The sequence below is a fragment of the Aptenodytes forsteri genome, unplaced genomic scaffold (genome assembly GCF_000699145.1).
Source record: "Aptenodytes forsteri isolate BGI_AS27 unplaced genomic scaffold, ASM69914v1 Scaffold172, whole genome shotgun sequence".
Classification (NCBI taxonomy): domain Eukaryota; kingdom Metazoa; phylum Chordata; class Aves; order Sphenisciformes; family Spheniscidae; genus Aptenodytes; species Aptenodytes forsteri.
Window position 1 is genome coordinate 12,289,774 of NW_008795018.1, and position 21,273 is coordinate 12,311,046.

Below are 21,273 nucleotides of genomic sequence, written 5' to 3' on the forward strand. Positions count from 1 at the left end.
TTTTCTCACTTGTGCTCTTCCAATTCTCTCCCCCATCCCACCGGGGCGGGGGGGAGTGAGCGAGCGGCTGTGTGGTGCTCAGTTGCCGACTGAGGTTAAACCACAACAGTCCTTTATCATCACCTTTCTCCTTTTCTTCTAAACCAGTGGGAGCCTTGTTCACGTTACCTGAATGTGGAATTTCCTAAAGTTCTCCAAAGACCTCCATGCTATTTCCCACAACTTCTCTAACACCACTTTGTTCCTTGACAGAGTAGACAAGATACAAAGAGCTGAACACTGTATTCATATAGTTGTATGATTCAGCCAAATGCTCTTCGTTAAAAAGCATTATGCTTATTTTAAATGCCTAACTTACCTGTCAAGCATTGATTTCAAAAGGAGTTAATCACTCCCTCTGAATATTTGGACAAGAATCACTGTTACTGGTGCACAGAGGTATAATGATATTCTTCAAAGCATCCCCAGAAGAGTCAAACTCTTAAGTGTTGCCACCTCTGTCTCATCATTTGATTTCTACTAACCAGTATGTGCAGTGGAAATCTAATCTAGGTTTAAATCAAGTGTAAATATAAAGTGCAGTATCTGAGTCTGAAAAGTTGTTACAATCACTTCTTACTGCAGAGCCAAACCAGAACGAGGCACATTTATTCTGAAATTAAAGTGCAATATGCACATTCCAGAATTGCTCATTCCTGATTAGCTTGAAATGTAGATGAATCCTTATACAATTTAATTACACCTTTAACCTCTGGCAACAAGAATTAAATAAAAACGTGGCCCCTGAACAACTGGAAGGAAGCGCCTAATACCATATTAATTAATTTTCTGAACTTTATTTACATATGAACCGACATTTGTAACATTTAAAGTACTTCGGAGCACTATTAAGTAAGGTGAGTTTTATAGCTCCAGTGTGTTGTTTTTATAAGTATTCATAAAATCAGCACACATTCCAGAGAAAATATTGTATCTGAAATGTGAAATTCAGCCTAGTGATTGTAAAGTAGTTGAATTTAACTATTTTTTTAACTGTTTATTATATTACAGCTAGAATGTTCACTTCTGGCTTCAGAAAATGCTTTGTAATGTGTTGCATAGTTCCCTTAAACATGGTCAGGGGCTAGGTAGGGTGCTAGGTAGGTGACTGCTCTTAATCTTCATTCAGCATTGTTGTGATAGGAGTTTACAGAAGGAAGTTATTGTCACGTGATTTAATAAAAATAATTAACAGGCTTTTCTCTAATTTTCTCTTTAGCAGATGTTTCTTTATTGAACCATCCGCCAGGGAACTTTTCTATAGAAGTTTTTTCTTACACTCTGACGGGAGAATTGGAGGAAGAAATGACCAGGTAATAGGAAAATTGTCATTCATTTCATGTCTATTCTTTTCTTGTAATAGACAACTCAAGGAATTGTCCTCGAAAGATTATTCTAATATTTAGCCCAAGATTAATCTCGCTATAAACATTTAATGCAACTGAAGGAATTAAGTTTTTGTTATGTCTTTAGGCTAATGCCATTGTATGAGTCAGGGGCATCTTGTATTTTCCCACTCTAATCCCAATCTGTGCCAGATGGCTCCAGCAAACCTACAACCTTTCTGCCAGAAGCTCAGAGGGAGGGTTATTCCTCCTTTTCTTGTGTGTCAGGATAGTTTGTTCTCCTCCCATGCCAGTTCTCATGCCTTTCTCTCAATATGTGCTCCTGCTCTTGCTCTTCCTCCTTGCCCACATCCTTCCCTCCTCGTCCTCCCCTTGCACTCTCCGGCTCCCATTTTGCCACCAGCCCTGCCTGCCTGGCAAGCTGGCTTTTCCTCTTCCTGCCACAACTTTCCTGTTCATCGTTTTTCCTTTTCTCTGCTGCTTTCCTTCCTCTCTCCATAGGTAACCACCATAAGAGAGTAAGGCACAGTCCAGCGCATGAATTGCTGCCACTCACCTGGTCCTGAGGGAGGCCCTGGGAGTGGGATCTCTTGCGGTTGAACAAGTGCTGTGCCAGCTCTGCAAGGGTTTCTACAGAGATTCCCCATTTCCTGCTCTTTGGCTTTCTCATTTTCATCAAAACCGCAAACGTTTTGACTGATGCCTAACAAATTCCCTAAAATGTTGGAACTGATCACATGCAAAGCCCCAAAACTACTTTGTGTTCTCCATAATTAAAGGATACCAAATCAGTTAGCAAAGTCAACTAATTACTTACAATCTCTGAACCACATTTTTTCTATTAGTTTATGAACTTTTTAAAAGGCAGTACCTAGGAGACCCTAGTAGCTGTATGAAAACTGTGGATACTGTTTTTACATAACTCCATCAGCTAGTGAGGTTTGGATCCAGTTTTATGAAAGAAACTGAAATGAAGTTCTTGTGACTCAGAGAACCTACTCCCTTTCTTCCTCCCCCATGCAAAACCCTCAGCATCAAAAGCTCATGATAACTTCTTAGGCAAGCCATTTATTCGCTCCATGTTCTTACTGCACAGGTTCATACATTAAAAAATTTGTTGATAATAAATTCTGAAAGACATCCCTTAAAGACAAACAATTTGTACTCTACCAGGAATAATTAACAGTTTTCTCTAATTTTCTCTTTAGCAGATGTTTCTTTATTGAACCATCCGCCAGGGAACTTTTCTATAGAAGTTTTTTCTTACACTCTGACGGGAGAATTGGAGGAAGAAATGACCAGGTAATAGGAAAATTGTCATTCATTTCATGTCTATTCTTTTCTTGTAATAGACAACTCAAGGAATTGTCCTCGAAAGATTATTCTAATATTTAGCCCAAGATTAATCTCGCTATAAACATTTAATGCAACTGAAGGAATTAAGTTTTTGTTATGTCTTTAGGCTAATGCCATTGTATGAGTCAGGGGCATCTTGTATTTTCCCACTCTAATCCCAATCTGTGCCAGATGGCTCCAGCAAACCTACAACCTTTCTGCCAGAAGCTCAGAGGGAGGGTTATTCCTCCTTTTCTTGTGTGTCAGGATAGTTTGTTCTCCTCCCATGCCAGTTCTCATGCCTTTCTCTCAATATGTGCTCCTGCTCTTGCTCTTCCTCCTTGCCCACATCCTTCCCTCCTCGTCCTCCCCTTGCACTCTCCGGCTCCCATTTTGCCACCAGCCCTGCCTGCCTGGCAAGCTGGCTTTTCCTCTTCCTGCCACAACTTTCCTGTTCATCGTTTTTCCTTTTCTCTGCTGCTTTCCTTCCTCTCTCCATAGGTAACCACCATAAGAGAGTAAGGCACAGTCCAGCGCATGAATTGCTGCCACTCACCTGGTCCTGAGGGAGGCCCTGGGAGTGGGATCTCTTGCGGTTGAACAAGTGCTGTGCCAGCTCTGCAAGGGTTTCTACAGAGATTCCCCATTTCCTGCTCTTTGGCTTTCTCATTTTCATCAAAACCGCAAACGTTTTGACTGATGCCTAACAAATTCCCTAAAATGTTGGAACTGATCACATGCAAAGCCCCAAAACTACTTTGTGTTCTCCATAATTAAAGGATACCAAATCAGTTAGCAAAGTCAACTAATTACTTACAATCTCTGAACCACATTTTTTCTATTAGTTTATGAACTTTTTAAAAGGCAGTACCTAGGAGACCCTAGTAGCTGTATGAAAACTGTGGATACTGTTTTTACATAACTCCATCAGCTAGTGAGGTTTGGATCCAGTTTTATGAAAGAAACTGAAATGAAGTTCTTGTGACTCAGAGAACCTACTCCCTTTCTTCCTCCCCCATGCAAAACCCTCAGCATCAAAAGCTCATGATAACTTCTTAGGCAAGCCATTTATTCGCTCCATGTTCTTACTGCACAGGTTCATACATTAAAAAATTTGTTGATAATAAATTCTGAAAGACATCCCTTAAAGACAAACAATTTGTACTCTACCAGGAATACACCAAAATGAGATGATTGTGAAGTCATGCCTGATGGAGTTTCCATTAAATTTCCAGGTTTTCGGGGAATAGCCACCTAAAGATCACCCAAGTAATAATAATGATTGCCATTGGGAAGGTAAATCAAGTACTCTTTGGTACCCTTTTCTTCTATAAGGACAAAGAACAGGCAGTGAAGTTGAGAGACACCAAATTTAAAAATTATAAAATAAATACTTTTTATATGCCCAACAAATCTGCAGAGCTCATAGCTAAAAAATATAAATTAGGTCAAGAACTTACCATGGTCATGTATTTTTAACATTTTCTGATTGGATAAAATTGAAATAGGGACTGAGATGCAACAGTTGGTCCGATAACACTATCTCACTGACAAGCTGTTTCATGTTAGCTTAATAATGTTTTTTCACAGTCTTCTAAGGTGTTAAGCACCAGTTATTTTCAGAGACAGGCTGTAGGGACACGTGGTGTCATTGTCTGAGCAGTTTGCAGGTTTATGGTTGGAGGGGGGTTGTTCCTTTTTCTCTCCCTGTCTACCTATACCCTGTCTCTTCTTTTGTCATCCTTTGCCCTTTTCAGGTTTTCCTTCTGTTTCCACTTCTTTTAAGTAAGTCCTAGCTCCTCTTTCTTCATGCCCCTTTCTGAAATGGAAAGAAAACCCTAGTCTTTTTGTTCAACCTCAGAGAAGGGTATTTGTTTTGTAAGTAAGCCGGGGTGGCCTGCTCCTTGAAGGGAGTATGAAATCACAGATGGCAAATTCTGCTCTTGTTGCACAAACCCCACTGCATAGGATAAAAATTAAGAATTATTGATATAAAAATGATGTGGCTCAATTCTGGAACTGAAATCTAAACATAAACATTGGGTATATTTGTCAGAGCTATACCTTTCTTAACAATGGTCATCGAAAAAATAATTCACAGTCATATATTTTTATTTTCCAATTAGTTGTTATTAATGATATTATAAAATACCCATAATTAATAGGGATTTTGAACCAAAACTAAATTCATTCCATTGTGTTTTAGTATAAACTAAACATTTGAATAAATGCATAAATTCTGTTTTTTTCCCCAGTTTTGCTGCTTTTTGTAGCTTTTCTATTATACTGGCAAGTATTAAGAACAACATTCAGCTACTCATTTGATTTTAAGTTATTCATTAATGTTTTAATATTTTTCAGTTTAAATATGATATATTTTGTTTAACTGCAGTCATGAATTAAACATCTTTGGCATTCATTTGTAACAAAACTACTTAGAATAACTTTCCTTATTGCTTTTTCTTTTTTTGTATGTGTGGAGCCTTATTCTGTTGTAATAGCATGAACAGTACCTGTACATTAATTTGTTTTATTTTTCCCTAGGAATGTACATTTTTCAGTTTAAATATGATATATTTTGTTTAACTGCAGTCATGAATTAAACATCTTTGGCATTCATTTGTAACAAAACTACTTAGAATAACTTTCCTTATTGCTTTTTCTTTTTTTGTATGTGTGGAGCCTTATTCTGTTGTAATAGCATGAACAGTACCTGTACATTAATTTGTTTTATTTTTCCCTAGGAATGTACATATTTTTTAAAACCAAACTACCATTTCTCAAAGATGACTAAACAAAACAGTTAAATTATGATAGCATGCAAACAATTAAAATTCAATGTCTCTATCTTTACTTCATTAAACTAAAGTGGATATCCTGTGAAATATAACTTACTTTTGCTTTTACATCACTTAAGTATTTTTAAAATTCCTGTCTTAAATTTCTTTCATTGTAGAAAGTATTTCTAAGAGTAAATATGTCATTATAAACTTGGTTTTTTAGTCTATGTCTTCATGGATTTTGAGCCATTACTTTTTAAAACAAAAATTTTGTGTTACTTTGTGGAAATTGTATAATAAGTTAGCAAAAGATAACAACTGAAATTTGATTCTGGAAGAACTTAAAAAATATTCATTATACTGACGAAAGAGAAATGGCAGCTAGCCCTGTTTGGAGTAGAATTAATTCAGTTTCCAATCATTTTGTTTTCTTTCAGATATGCATATTCTTATTCTGGAATAGGAGCTGGTGTTCTTTTTGCTGCCTACATTCAAGTTTCATTTTGGACACTGGTTGCTGGCCAGCAAATAAAAAGAATCAGACAAGAATTTTTTCATGCTGTAATGAGACAGGAGATTGGATGGCTTGATGTAAATGATGTGAGCAAACTCAACACTAGACTTGTGGAGTAAGTATTAAATATCAGTTAACTGCCAACTGAGTATTAATTCTAATTACTGAAATCAGTTGTAATACTTGCCTCAGAGCAATGTTATTTTATCTTATTAAACTCCTCTGTAAGCTATGCTACTATTTATCCGAATCCTGAGATGTGTATGGATCATTTAAATGGAGCCTGAGGAACAGAGATGTTGGAGAATGTCGCTCCACGCCCTGTGTGGCTGCAAACTTGTAGCTGTGTTGAATTGCAAGTGTTAGAAACATGATGGAGCACTGGCAAAGTGTACTGTATCCAAAGAGTTCATTCCTGTCTTTTCCACACCTTCTTATTTGTTTGGATATAAGTTGGTTTTTTCAGTGATATCTCCAAGACTAATGAAGGAATAGGGGGAAAAATGGCAATGTTCTTTCAGGCAGTGGTTACCTTTTTCACTGGATTTATGGTTGGTACCATAAAGGTTTTACAAAAGGCTGGAAATTAACACTTGTGATCCTGGTACTCAGTCCTGTTCTGGGATTCTCATCAGCTTTCTGGGCAAAGGTAGGCAAAAAGCGTGAGTTTTCAATAAACTGGTAAGCTCTATCTTCTATAATCCCATTTGGTATTTGTAAGACTTGAAAATGCAATCTGGCTATTAGTGAATTTAGACCTTGCTCACATGCAGAAAGGTGTGAATATGTGCATGATGACACTGGTACAGCTGAAGAAGCGCAGTGCCTCCACCACGGACACAGCTATCCTGCTGCAAAGTTTACGTAAGTATAACATACCCTCATATGGAAGGGTAAATAAGCAGTACCTTTGCCTTCTTCACTGGACTCCATGACAACTACAGCAAAATAACCGAGTACTGTCAGTAAAAATAAATAAATACAGAAATGAAGTAAAATGGCACAGCTGAGGTCATCGCAGGTAACTGACAGTAAGTTCTGGCATGAACCCGCAGTGAATCAGGTTTCCTGTGATAAGGCCCATCTGTGGGCTCTGACCGCAAGGCGAGGAGGGCATTACCACCGGGGACAGCACGGGGACACGGGCAGACACAGCCGGGCAGCCGGCACACTGTGAACTCTGCTCCAGACCGTCCCTTTGACATTTGCTCAGCTCCCAATAACTTACTGAAAACAGCACACGAGAAGTGAATGCAGGCCACTCTGAGAGAGAAGTAGACTTCATCTATGGAAATATAATTGCTTTTGGCTAGGACTTTCAAAGGGGCATCAGGGTGTCGAGTACCAACTGGCTACTGAGATTCAGTGACACTTGCCAGCCTTGCCCTTTCAGCTAAGATGAAAATCCAAACTCTATTTAAAATGTGTAGTCCCTAATACTTCATAGCACATGAGTACTCTGCTATAACTTCATCTGCAGTCTACTATGTGTTGGGAGCATGAATGTTGCCATGCTTGTCGGGCAACTAAGTGTCCTGACACAAACCTGAACTGCCTGATGGTGGTGGTGCAAGTATTTCTAAGTGTAAGGGATCTTAGTCAGCTCCTCTGGCTTTCCAAAATGATGAAAGTATAGAAGAACTGAAAATCCAACCTCATTTTTTGGCAGAAGATAACATGCATTTTTCTAGTTAATATATTTTATGCAATGCAAACATTGTCATGATGCCCTTCATCAAATTTCTGCCTTGGAAGTCAAATGTGGATTCTTTTATAAATCTTTATAATAAAACAAAGTAGATGATAGGAAATTCGGTACAATAAATTAAGAATTCTTAGACATCAGAACAACACTTGAGCTCATTCTGGTTTTGTTTGAATGGGAGAGTTAAAATATTTTGCTTCTACACAGATAATTTCTGCATTCACTAACAAAGAGCTAACTGCATATGCAAGAGCAGGAGCTGTTGCAGGGGAAGTTCTGGCAGCAATTCGAACTGTGGTAGCATTTGGAGGACAAAGAGAAGAAATTGAAAGGTGAGAATAAAGTTTCCATACGTTGGCTGTTTTTATAATAGTGACTAAAGAGATTTTGAATTTTTTTATATCTTTGCTCCTGATTTTTTTTCTTTTCTCTACTTTTTTATTAGCTTCAAAAAGCATCACAAAACATGCAGAGATGCAGTCCCTTTCCCAAAGAGAATATGGTCTTACAGGCCTCATAAAGCCAGTGAGAGTTGTAAGCAAAAAGACAGGCATGTGGCAAAAAAAGACAAGTATAACACTAAGATCACAAACCAAGGTCATGCACGTGTATTTATTTGTATTATACTATGGAACATCATTCTTGCTTCAAAAAGCATCATAAAACATGCAGAGATGCAGTCCCTTTCCTAAAGAGAATATGGTCTTACAGGCCTCATAAAGCCAGTGAGAGTTGTAAGCAAAAAGACAGGCATGTGGCAAAAAAAGACAAGTATAACACTAAGATCACAAACCAAGGTCATGCACGTGTATTTATTTGTATTATACTATGGAACATCATTCTTGCCATCTTTTTGATCTTTTATCTAAAGATAACCGGCGTGACCACAAATACTGGCATCAGTTTTTCAAACTCAAAGTTCAATAACAATTGTGTCATCCATGGAAAACACACACCTGCTTCTCCCTTTATGCTCCAGCCGTCACTGCTGCCTGGCGCAGGCAGCTGAAGGAAGTCCTTTGGGTATCTACACCTCACTTCCCAGTTCACCCCAGCATCTTTCTTTGGTTACCCCATGCTGTTCATCACCCTCATACCTCTCATCACCTCTTTTTCCTACTCATCCTTAAAGCACTGTTTGCCAGCTGCTTCCTGCCATAAGTGCACTAAAAGGGATGTAGGTCTGTCCCCATGACCCAGAAGTGGGAAGGACCTTCTATGTTACTGGGACCAGGTCCTGCTATTGTAGTAAGCAAATGTATCATCTAATTCCCTTGCTAATAAGCATAAAAGCTCCATCCTAAAACCAGGTAGGCTTTCTAACTCTAATGCTGTAGGGAGGCTATTCTACTGCTTGACTGTCTGAAGACGGGACATCTCTTTCCAACAAACTGTATGCATAGTTCCTATATATTAATTTGTTACTGTACCAGTGCTGAACATTTGTTTTAGTAGTTCCCTCCCATGGGTTTATGTTCCTGTGCTGTTTATTGTAGAAATAAATCATACACTCTCTCAGGTGACATTTTGCTAGGACAACCAAATTAAGTTCTTTTAGTTTTGTCATACAGTATAGGTTTGCCATTTCACTGGTCATCTTTTATTTTACATAATTATGGTTCATCTACTTCTCTCATTACTACGCTCCAACATCATGTATCTAATTCTGTAAGACATTTTGGTATTCTTTTGTCCTGGTCCTCTCACTGGTCCTCTGTACTGATCCTCTCAGTTTTGTACCATCAGGAAATTTCATTATCCTGAGTATTGTTTGCATGCCCAGGTCACTAAAATAAGTAAAAACAATAAATCCCAAGACTGACTGAAGAATTCATGTTGTCAATTCCCTTGGGTATTATAGCTCCCCGCTGAACACCTCTGTCTTGCTTCAAACAGTTCCTTACCTTACCGTTCTTTTATTCTTCTTCACAACTACTGTTTAATTAATAATTTATCCTGTGGCTTTAGGATAAATTGGCATTAGATGGTATTAATGAAGCCCCAATGGATTAGTTTTACTGTGTCTCACCTCTCTAGAAAAGACAGTATTAAAGAAAAGTAATTGGGTTAATCCTTTGCTTTCATAACCCATGACATTTAATTTCTTGACATTTTGTATGATTTTATTTTATTTCCATTTATTTCTGATTTTATTATTTTCTTCAGGATTTGTTTGCAAGCTGTTTTTGTCAGGCTACAAGCTTGTAATTTCTCAGGTTACTGTTTCTTTTGTAATACTTCCGTCCTGTGGCTCTATCCACAATTTGAAAATAATAACTGAAAGTCTTTACTACTGGACCACTGTTATGGTTGCCAGTTTATTCAATACTCTGGAATAAAGACTCCATGATCACCATGAGAGGTGCATTCCTTCCTTACTGCTTTCCCTTTCGGTTTGGATAATTAAAATTCAGTTGTGGTAATTAAAATACTCTAATTCACATTGGTCATCCTGCTTTTGGCACCATGCACATTTGTGGGGTATTTTTGTACTGAAAGTTGAGGCTGAACTACAGTTTTGGTGCTATCCTCAGTGCAATTATCATCTCAATGCTTTTTAATTTCTAAGACCCATGAAATGGAAAACCTTTGTTGCAGACCTTTTGTGTGTGTGTTCATCTGTAATCACTTTAACTGATTCAACCTGCAACATTTTAACCTTGTTTTTTATCTATAGCCAGCTTTACCTTAATAGCCTTAAACTAATTCTAAAAAAAAGTCCTTTTGTTTGTTCAGTGACTATTTAAAAAAGAAACTTCTCAGCTATCACTTCCCAGAGCACATGGGTCACACCGCTATTGCTGGCATTTGATTCTTTAGTCTGTATTTATGATGTGTCTCTCACAGTCACACACTTCTGACTGAATTGTTCTCTCTGTCCATGTCCAAATCCAATCTAGACTATCAGACACAAGCACCATCCCAATATCTTTTACATTCATCACCAAAGAGATTTTGACATAAATTGATCCCATTTTCTCCATATCACCATTTCTCCTTTCTTTACAATTTACTCCAACACTCAGGCAACAGTTCTCTCATCCTTGTTACCTTTATTTCTGATCCGATACCAGTATTTTCTTTCTCCTGTTATTGATTCTTCTACTCGTTTAACATGCTGTACTTTCATTAATCCTCCTATAGATCAGAACTGGTTTTAGAATTTATATGGGTCTCTCCCAACTTTTACACTTTATTCCCTCAGAAAGTTTATCCTCAATCCTAGACACCTACTACAACCTACTCACATGAAGTCTGCACGTTAAGAGGAGACATCTTTCAGCCAGTTCTTCCCATGGCTAGGCACTGCTTACCTTTTTTCATCGCATCAGTAATATTCACTCACAGTTGGAAGATTCCACTGAAAATCACAAGATTAAAGCTGTTTAACAGATTGCCACAGCCTTTTCCACTCATCCAGTACTTGTTCCAGGTAAAATTGATCAGCTCAGTCTGTCACAACATGAAAGACAATCAATGCACTTCCTTCTACTCTTAGCAAGATCTTTCTCAGGATTGGATTACTGTTTACAAAAATATTTTATATATCTTTGATGTATTTTATGGGAAACTTATGAATATACACAATGAAAGAAAGTGTAATTTCCTGTATGTTCTGGTTTTTTGTTTTTTTTCTTTCAGATATCAAAAAAAATTAGAAGATGCCAAACGCATTGGTATCAAAAAGGCTCTTTCAGCCAATATTTCTACGGGTATTGTTTTCTTTTTGATATATGCATCATATGCCTTGGCCTTCTAGTATGGAACCACTTTGATACTCTCCAATCAGTACACAATTGGAAAAGGCTTTACAGTAAGTATTCACCAGTATCTGAACAATGTTTATGAAAAATGCTGAACGGATCCTGTATAGTCTTATTGGAGTATGTGACTTTAAATTTTTAAGTGAGGTTGAAGTTAGCTTTTCAAACTACATTTTTCACTTTTTCACCCCTGCTAACAAAAACAAAACCAGTACAGTTCTGCATACCACTGATATCTCTGTAAGCTGGGTAGCAACATAAAAATCACCTACTTCAAAGTCCCTTGCTAAAAAGCTAGCTTGGATCAATAATAATTAGCTGTTAATTTTTTATTCAGTCACACCAGATCTTTGCTAAAGGACTGAGCTATAACTTCTAGGAATCATGATTCATGCCAGGTGGTTGCATTCAAGAGAGAAAGACCGGGCGCCAGGTAACATTCCCTTTGTAATGTTAGCTCCTGTCCTAGACACAGTTCATTTACCTACAGTCTTTATCTACACAGATATCAGGTTGGACCTTTTGTTGGAGGGCTTGGGGTATGACAGTGTGGTTGAAGGTTTGACCCCAGTCACAGCCTGCCTGCTAATGAGTTTACACCAGTGATAGGTCAGCAGCTCTTGAAGTCATCCTCTCCATTTTGCTCAGGCACCAGGGTCTCTAGCAAGACCTAAGAGTTTTTGAGGAGCAGATCATTTAATTGTTCCCACTTGTGACCAGGTGGGTAAGTCCATTTTGTGGCCAGCAGGAGTAGGGAAGTGATCATCCCTTTATACTCGGCAGTGGTGAGGCCACACTTCAAATACTGTGTTCAGTTTTGGGCCCCTCACTACAAGAAGGACGTTGAGGTGCTGGAGCGTGTCCAAAGAAGAGCAATGAAGCTAGTGAGGGGTCTGGAGAACAAGTCTTATGAGGAGCGGCTGAGGGAACTGGGGTTGTTTAGTTTGGAGAAAAGGAAGCTCAGGTGAGACCATATCACTCCCTACAACTACCTGAAAGAAGGCTGTAGTGAGGTGGGTGTTGGTCTCTTCTCCCAAGTAACAAGCGGTAGGACGAGAGGAAATGGCCTCAAGTTGCACCAGAGGAGGTTTAGATTGGATGTAAGGATGGAACAGGCTGCCCAGGGAAGTGGTGGAGTCACCATCCCTGGAGGTAGTGTAGACGTGGTGCTTAGGGACATGGCTTAGTGACTACATCTGTAGCAATTTGGCAATGTAACTTCTACTTTCAAGTCCTATACCAAACAATATTAAAATATTTGTATAGTTTACAAATATTTTATGAGTTATTCAAATACTATATATAAAATATAACTAAACTTAGGGCTGTGTTTCCAATTTTTACTGCATCAGATAACAGTTATGAAACAATGCTGAAGTGTCTGCTGACATTTTTACCTCTGAGATCACACCTATCTTGTAGTTCAGAGATGAGTGCAGCTGTTGTAATAATACCCATGCTAACTCAAGTAACTAGCTGAGATACGAGTAACAGCAGCACCATGCCTGACAAGGATTGGTTTGAGCTATAATATTTACTTACCAGACTTACGGTACATACTGGCTAGCTGGGGCTGTAAGCTGCTACATACTAGATGGCCGGCAGGGACTGTAGCCTTGCTACTATAGTATCATAGTGACTACAATGCTATTTCAAAACTGATCTTGGGTTGTCTGCACAAGCTATATTTCTGCCTGTGAATATTGGTGCGCTATTCTTGATTCTAGACTGTTCTGGGAGGAATGAAAACAAGTGCATGAAAACCTAGTTCCCTGTCTGTGTTAATACGGCACAGCTGCTGTCTCCTACAGTATATTAAAGGAAGGGGTGTAATCATGAACACAAGTTACTGTTAGTATGCAATGGCTGGATGCAAATGTGTAGGTTACTCCTTCCTTTCACTGATGTTTTAGACTTTTTCCTCTATTCCTTAATTTACTCCAGTGAAGACTTAAGGCCCTGAGCATTTGCCTTGGTTACTCACCCCTGACAGCAGATCTGCCAGTGACCTGGACTGGCAGCTTCATGCATCTATGAGTAGTTGCAGCTATTTTGCAATGAGGCTTGCTATGCCTCATTATATGGTAACATTAACGCCTAAGATTTCACAGCCCTGTATCATGCTAAAATGCCATTAAGAATCTAAACAATGTTTTTTTCCTTTTCTTGACATGTTATTCTGCACAGGAACCTCAAATTGACAGTGCATTCAATGCTGGCTATAAACCAAAATACGCTAAGGGAAATTTGGAATTCCAAAATGTTTACTTCAATTATCCTGCTAGGCCAGATACTAAGGTATTACGCATGGAGGTGATACAGATTCCATTTAAGATAACTTGATTGCCTTAGAGAAAAATAATTGCTATAATTTAAAAAAAAGTCCTAGAAATAATGGAAACCTTTGCTTTTATCCAGAACTGATAACACATTTTAGCCAGAACTGGTTAGTTAACTAAATTAAGAGCCAACCTTTTAAAATGAAATGTAACTACCTGAAAATTCCACTAAAAGCTAAAAGGTTGGAGATCCTTATAAGTCACAAATATAATGGAAAATGCTAATTGTAATAATACTCATTTTAACCCAGTAAAAATGTTATAGCAGTATACTGATCTCTCAAACTGTCCACACTGTAAGTCTGGTAAAAGCATTTGTCTGAGAAACTGGCAGCAGATCCAACACCTAGTTTATTGCATTTACAATGCAAAACCTGCCCCTTTGAAGGAAGAGATTGTTTTGTTTGAGAGCTCTCACTAAGGTAAGTCTTGATGCAATTAACTGGGGAAGAGGTCTGAATGATTTCTGAAAATATGTTTATTAAGAATGTCTTGGAAAATCATTTTGTTTTCCAATGTGAAGGAAGTCCACTTTCACTAATCTATAAAAGTGGACCTGTTTCCATTTTGTTCAGGTAGAATATCAAGACGGGGAAGAATGAGAATTTCTTAGTCAACTTTTAAAGAAACAGACAAAGAAAATATTCCAGCTCTCCAGTTTCTAAAGAGATCAGTTGAAATCATTTGGCACTTATATTAGTTGCCATTAGAATCCATACAAAGACTATGAAGACTACTATTCTCAGTGAATTCTGCATCAGCTTTCTAAAATGTTTGTCAGATTATCTAGTATTAGAGAAGGGCTTTGGTTTTTTACTTCTTCCTCTATCTATTACAGAGGTCACATTTTTAGCACTTAATCCTGGTGAGAAAGGGTGAAGGATGTTGCATAACAAAGGAAAACAAGAATGATGAGCAAGCCAGAGGATGCAAGGGAACATAATGTATTAATGGAAACACCATTGCATACTGCTAAGTTGTCTTTGCCTACTGACATCAGTAAGGTCTAAGACGGTAGCGCATAACAGAAGACCTCACCCTGCATTCGTAAACTTGTGCAGATCTATGTGACATCAATGGCTGCGAATTCATCCCATGTGACAGCTGCAGGAACACTTCCCCAGCAAGGGCTGCATAACCTACCCAAGACACGGAGCAGGTCCCTGTGCATGACGACTGTGCCAGGCTTGCTGTTGCCACAGCTACATTTTAGCAAGGTTCAGACTACCTAGGCTTCTTCTCTAATATTAGCTTGTGGTAGGATGGACATAAAAACCTAAATAATGCCCTCAGATAGGCCCGTTCTACCTTTTAGCACTTTTTATCTTGCATGTTTATGTGTAAGAAAATACTGTGAAGATACTTTATACTTCTCACTTCAGTGGAGGACAAAGTATTTGGCCCAAAGCTGACTGAAATCAGTGAAAAGTTTCCATTTGCATCTTCAGGTTTTAGATCAGGCTCTTAGCTTTTATCTTATTCCCACGGCTAGCTATTCCATGTAAATGTCTAACACTGTAATAAGTATACTACCATGTAAAAACTTGCAAAACAAAGACTTTTGATTGAGTTCTAAGGTAGCTTAAGGGTTTAAACTAGGTTGTCTCAGTTCATACTTGCTCATTTTGACATCACCTGAATCTCACAATTCAAAATATTCTTGATAAAAATGGCAATTTTTCAGAGGTTTTAGTATTACTAAAACAAAAAAATGCTTTCTTTACCCTGTTGTTCTGAAACAAGAATAGTCTTGACAAATGTTTAATGGAATATCAGCTCTCCCACTTATTTTAAGCTAAGAACTTCTGCATGATGGCTTCCTACTGGGTTACTCGTAATGAAATAATAAGATGTTTTATATAAATATGCAAAAATAAAGCTATAAATTGTTTCTCCTTAGTAACTGAAAAAGAAATATCCGAGAAAAGGTTCCCTTTCATCTCATTACACAGAGGTTTACAATTGTCTCTCTGCTTCTTGAAGTTTTAGAGAAACCTACAGAGAAAAGCTCCAATAGGCCAACAGCAGTGTAAGAGGGAAAGAAAAGTAGTTCTTTTCCTCTACAACTGCTGTAATTGCTGTGTGGCATCTTCACCACCTCTCTGAGACCAAGCAGTAAGTTTGCATGGAAAGCAGACCTTCACTTTTGCAATAGGTGTGAAATGCCACATTTTGAAGGGATGAGCAGAAGGAAGAACCCCTTCATAGTGCAGTAAAACTCCATGAACTCCATGTCAGCCCTTCCACAACTTCACATGTAGTTCTTCCCCTTTATTTTATTGTAGTCTTTAGAGTTTCTTCAAATTTACACTGACATTTTTACATACTGTTACCTTTTCGGTTACCTTTCTTACATGCACAGGTACTGAAGGGCTTGAATCTCGAGGTTAGTTGTGGCCAGACAGTGGCCCTGGTTGGTGGCAGTGGCTGTGGGAAAAGTACAACTGTTCAGCTCATCCAGAGATTTTACGATCCCAAGAAAGGCACGGTAAGATACCTCAAGTGAGATGACTGCTCTGTGTGTCACAGTTGTTGGAAGCCTAGTTCTGGTCTCACTGCCCTTGTTCCAATGACATGGTAAAGTCTCCCTGTGATGGTTTTGGCTGGGATAGAGTTAATTTTCTTCATAGTAGCTAGTATGGGGCGACGTTTTGGATTTGTGCTGAAAACAGGGTTGATAGATAACACAGGGATGTTTTTGTTACTGCTGAGCAGTGCTTACACAGAGTCAAGGCTTTTGCTACCAAGGAGGCAAATGCTTATGACTTCATCATGAAGCTACCCAACGTAAGCAAACCAGCTGTCCTGCTGAAGTAATTTCTCCTAAACCTTCTTGTGCCAAATAGTTCCTTCGAAGGGATTCTTGTAAACAGAGGAAGCTATCCCTGGAGCTGTGAATAAGCAGAGTTGTGCAGAGCTTCCTCATAACTTTTGAGAATAATGTTAATTTTAAATCTTTAGGTCATGACTTGGTGGGCATTTGAAGAACTATGAGAATTCCAGGGACACAAATGATTAGGCAGGTATATCCAAGTGGGTGTTTATCCTGTAGTGTTTTACAGGAAGGAGAAGATGGTGCTGGGGTAACTAACGCTGATGTGCCTTTTCTTTACGCTGCCTTTCTTTGGTGAAAGGACTGTGCCACTGAGCGTTTTGGAAACATGTGCGGTTGTGTCGTGGTTTAATGCCAGCCAGCAACTAAGCACCACACAGCCCGCTTGCTCACTCCCCACCCCAGCCAAAACCAGCACAGGCTGTCTTGTAGAAGTTTGAAACCATGGTTGGAGAAAGAGGGGCACAGCTGAGTGGAGGCCAGAAGCAAAGAATAGCAGTTGCCCGAGCTCTGGTTCGCAATCGTAAAATTCCTGTGCTTGATGAGGCAACATCAGCTATGGATACTGAATCGGTTGTGCAGGCAGCACTGGACAAGGTCAGTCTGTGCTTGATGAGGCAACGTCAGCTATGGATACTGAATCAGTTGTGCAGGCAGCACTGGACAAGGTCAGTATTGCTCGTTCGTTTAAAGAACTGCAAGAAAGAGAGACCCCTAAAAAGTCTAAGGTAAGCCTGAATTTGGCAAATACTCTCTGTTCATACAAAGATTGGGAACTCTAAATGGGAATGAATAATGAGATGCTTTAAAAAATAAATACATTAACAGTCTGTTTTGAAATTTGCCAACACTAGCTCTGTGAGGTCAGGCAGACTTCCCAGTGGTGAAGTGCTTTTGTAAGTGCCCATGGAATTTAGTTAATGACATTATGGGTAGGACTGAACTGTAGCAGGCTTTTCCAAACAAGCTTTAGTCTTTGGAGCAGTGGAGAGCTCAACATGGGCTAAGAACTTAATATTCCCAAGCAGGTTTGGGGATCCATGTGGGCTATGTTCTCATTAACACCCAACAAAGTAATTCAAAACCAACTCGGGGGTGTCTTCAAGAGCAGCTGCTACATGTTGACTGCTGTCTAGACATAACTTCTAAACCACCTAGACAATTAAAAAAAATAGTTAATCCTGTATTTCTTGTTGTCTTCTCTAAGCAAGTGTATGAACCATTTACAAAATAGTTCCACCTATTCCTACGGCTGAATCAATCATATTCTTTGGGTTTTTTCCTCCCTCTGTTTCTCCCTCTCACTATGCATCTATGCTTATCCTCTGGGTGAACACAAATTACCTCCATTGCATAAACATTTTCAGCAATGATCACAGTTTATCTATGGACAATATCTTCAGAACGCATTTTGCCTTCATATGCTATTCTGCCTCAGGAGAAGTACCCTACTCCACCCACTGCCCAGGGTTGTGTCTGGAAGAATCAGGCAACAGAATCTACCTTCTCATCTTCAAAGATATTTTAGTCCCTAATTTTGCCTTGGACACCTATGTGCCACTAATTTCAGCAAAAGTTAGACTCTGTGTCCACTAGTCCTAATTCCTGATAATTCACACCACTCTGTGAAACTACGCTAGCTGGCACACTCAGGGATCTTTCTCCCAACCCATGACCTCTAAAGTGAATCCCAGAGACAGGAGGGCAGAGAACTGCTGATCGAGACATATTTGGTGGGATCCCAACTGCTGCAATATAAAACTTACACAGCTAGTTTAAACAAGTTACGTAGCCTCTCACCTCCCCCACCTATCTTTAAAATATGTCGTATGGTGAGATGAACCTCCCTGTTGACGTTTCTGGCAGAGCATGCCAGAAAGACTTGCTCAGACTAGACTAGCTCTGATTGCTGATCTTAAGCTAAGCTGTTGTGTGCAAAGCATTCATTTGTCTTTTACTTTTTCTCTTCCTCGCTGTGCTGAGCATGTACCTCTATAGAAGGTTTACATCACATCTAGAGTAGACCACTTTTCCCTGCAGGCTTCACCAAACCTCTGCTAAATCTCTCTTTACTGTTTATGTGGATGGGGCGTTCTGCTTTTTATAATGAAGGACCTTAACTTGATTTTCTTCTTCTTCTTTGATGTGATTTTAACTTTTTAAGATCATCTCAGACATAGTGAAGCTTTCAGACTACCAAGAAAATGTATACCATTTTTTATAGGACGGTTTGAATGGCTGTCATTTTCAGTTCTTAAAAACATGTGACAATATTAAGATATCAGGTTTAGCTGGAAATTCATTGAGAATATTCCACACATTACAGTTTTCTCTTTTATTTCCTAATTCTAAAACACTTATTAAGCCATTATTCTAGCAGTTCAAAATGTTAAGTGAAGATTTTTAAACTGAATTATATAAAGCTTGGATTCACTTTTTGGGTCATTAGATATTAATACCCATTTATCCCAGTGCATACTGTCACAATGTGCCTGTAAAAACATCTTTGTTGTGTCAAACTACATACTTATAGGATTTATTTTGTTATTCATGAGTAATTAAAAAGATGGAAAAATGATGTAATAGAAATATGATTTTAAGTACAGTTTTAAATAAATATTTTCAGCTAAGTCAAACGAGTAATTTAAAGCAAGTAAAATTGCTAAGTGATTAATTTTTAATATTTGTGAAATGCTCTGAAATAGAATTGTCACTCACGTGCTTAATGGTAGATAGTCTTTTTTCAGTGGAAACTGGATACAAACCCTGGGAGGATACTGAAGGGGCAGTTTCGAAAAAAGAGTCTTTAGGTATTTTTGTTTAGAAAGTCTGACATGAAAAAAACAGAGTACCTTAATTTATATTTTCAAATAAAATATGTTTTGCGGTATGTGATTTAAGTTACATTTTTGCATTCGTTTACCTCGGAGGAACTGAAAAATATTGTGAAATTCAAAATTTCTCAGTTGACAAATTTCATCTTTATTAGAACACCATTTCCAAAGAAAAATTTTCAGTTAAAATATTCTGTTCAACTCTAATATGAAGACGGGAAATATTATATGTACCTGACAATGCTAATGTGGAGCCATCATTACGCTGTTTCCAGATCAGGAAAGGACACACTACACTTGTTATCACTCACCATTTCTCAATGGTTCGAAATGCAGATCTTATAGCTGCACTTGAAAATGGTGTCATCACAGAACAAGGGACCCATAATGAATTAATAGAACAGAATGGAATTTACTACAAGCTTGTTAATATGCAGGTAGCTTTTTCACAAAAATTTTTTCATAGTTTTTATCATATTGTGTGCTATTGACCTAACTGGACTGAATTGCTCCCAAAGGTACCTCCAGCTTTGCAGTGTTTTCTCAGTAGAGAAACTCTAGGGGAAAAAAAAGCTTCCCTGAAGAGTACTAAACTTCATATTAAGAAAACTTCATATTAAGTAAAACATATAAGTGTTAATCAAATTTGTGAATTACAGGAATTCTAAGCAAAAAAGTTTCTTTAAAAGTACAACATTAAAAATAAGGTATGTGAGAAGCTAAAAATGAAGATTGTGGCAAAAATGAAGTTCTGGTGCTGAGCAATTCTCAGACTATTTTTCCAAATCATAGAATTATAAAATAGCTCAGGTTGGAGGGGACCTCGGTGGCTCATCTAGTCCAACCCCTGCTGAACGCAGGGTGCACTCTGAGGTCAGAGCGGGTTGCTCAGCCGTGTCCTGTTGGATTTGGATATACCTCCAAGGATGGAGACTCTACACCCACCTCAAGTCACCTGCTCCAGTGCCTCCCACCCTCATTGTGAAAACTCAAACTCTTTTACACAAGTACTTTTGCAAATCACCAGCACTTTAGTGACTCAGGCTCCTGAAGTTTTGTCATTCAGACATGGTCTATCTTGAATATTTTTATTATCTCGCAAGCTGTCTCCTGAACTTCTCAAGCAGTTTCTCTCAGGCCTTAACTTCGAAGCAAGTGGAAGTCTTGCTCCTATTCTTCATGTCTCCCTCCTCATGTTGAAAGTCCCTCTTGTTGACTTTCTGATTCTTTTTTCTTTAAGGCCCTTTTATATAATTTTTGCATTTTAAAGAGGCTTTCTGGTTGGTCTCTTCAGTTAACTTAGTTAACTTTCCTGTATGTTTTCAGAACAGTTTAACATGACAAAAAAAAAGAAAAAAAAAATCTCTGTGGCTAAAACTCCCCCCCCCCCCAAGTGTTAGTGTATTGGCAAATTTTTCACTGAGTATAGAGAGGACTTAATGAAACTTCAGTACTTGGTTGGTCTTTGTAAAATTACTCAGTTCTTATCAATCTTCCATTAATTTAACAGGAATTGTTGTTGTTTTTATTTAGAATTGATCATCATTTGAAAGTACCAGATAATATAGAATCATAGAATGGTTTGGGTTGGAAGGGACCTTAAAGATCATCTAGTTCTACCCCCCCTGCCATGGGCAGGGACACCTTCCACTAGATCAGGTTGCTCAAAGCCTTATCGAACCTGGCGTTGAACACTTCCAGGGAGGGGGCATCCACAACTTCTCTGGGCAACCTGTTCCAGTGCCTCACCACCCTCACAGTAAAGAATTTCTTCCTAATATCTA

At 38.5% G+C, this 21,273-nt stretch overlaps 1 pseudogene; it reads left to right on the forward strand.

Moving 5' to 3' along the window:
- Positions 1-21,273, forward strand: part of LOC109279367 — a 48,484-nt pseudogene that overhangs the window by 3,502 nt on the left and 23,709 nt on the right.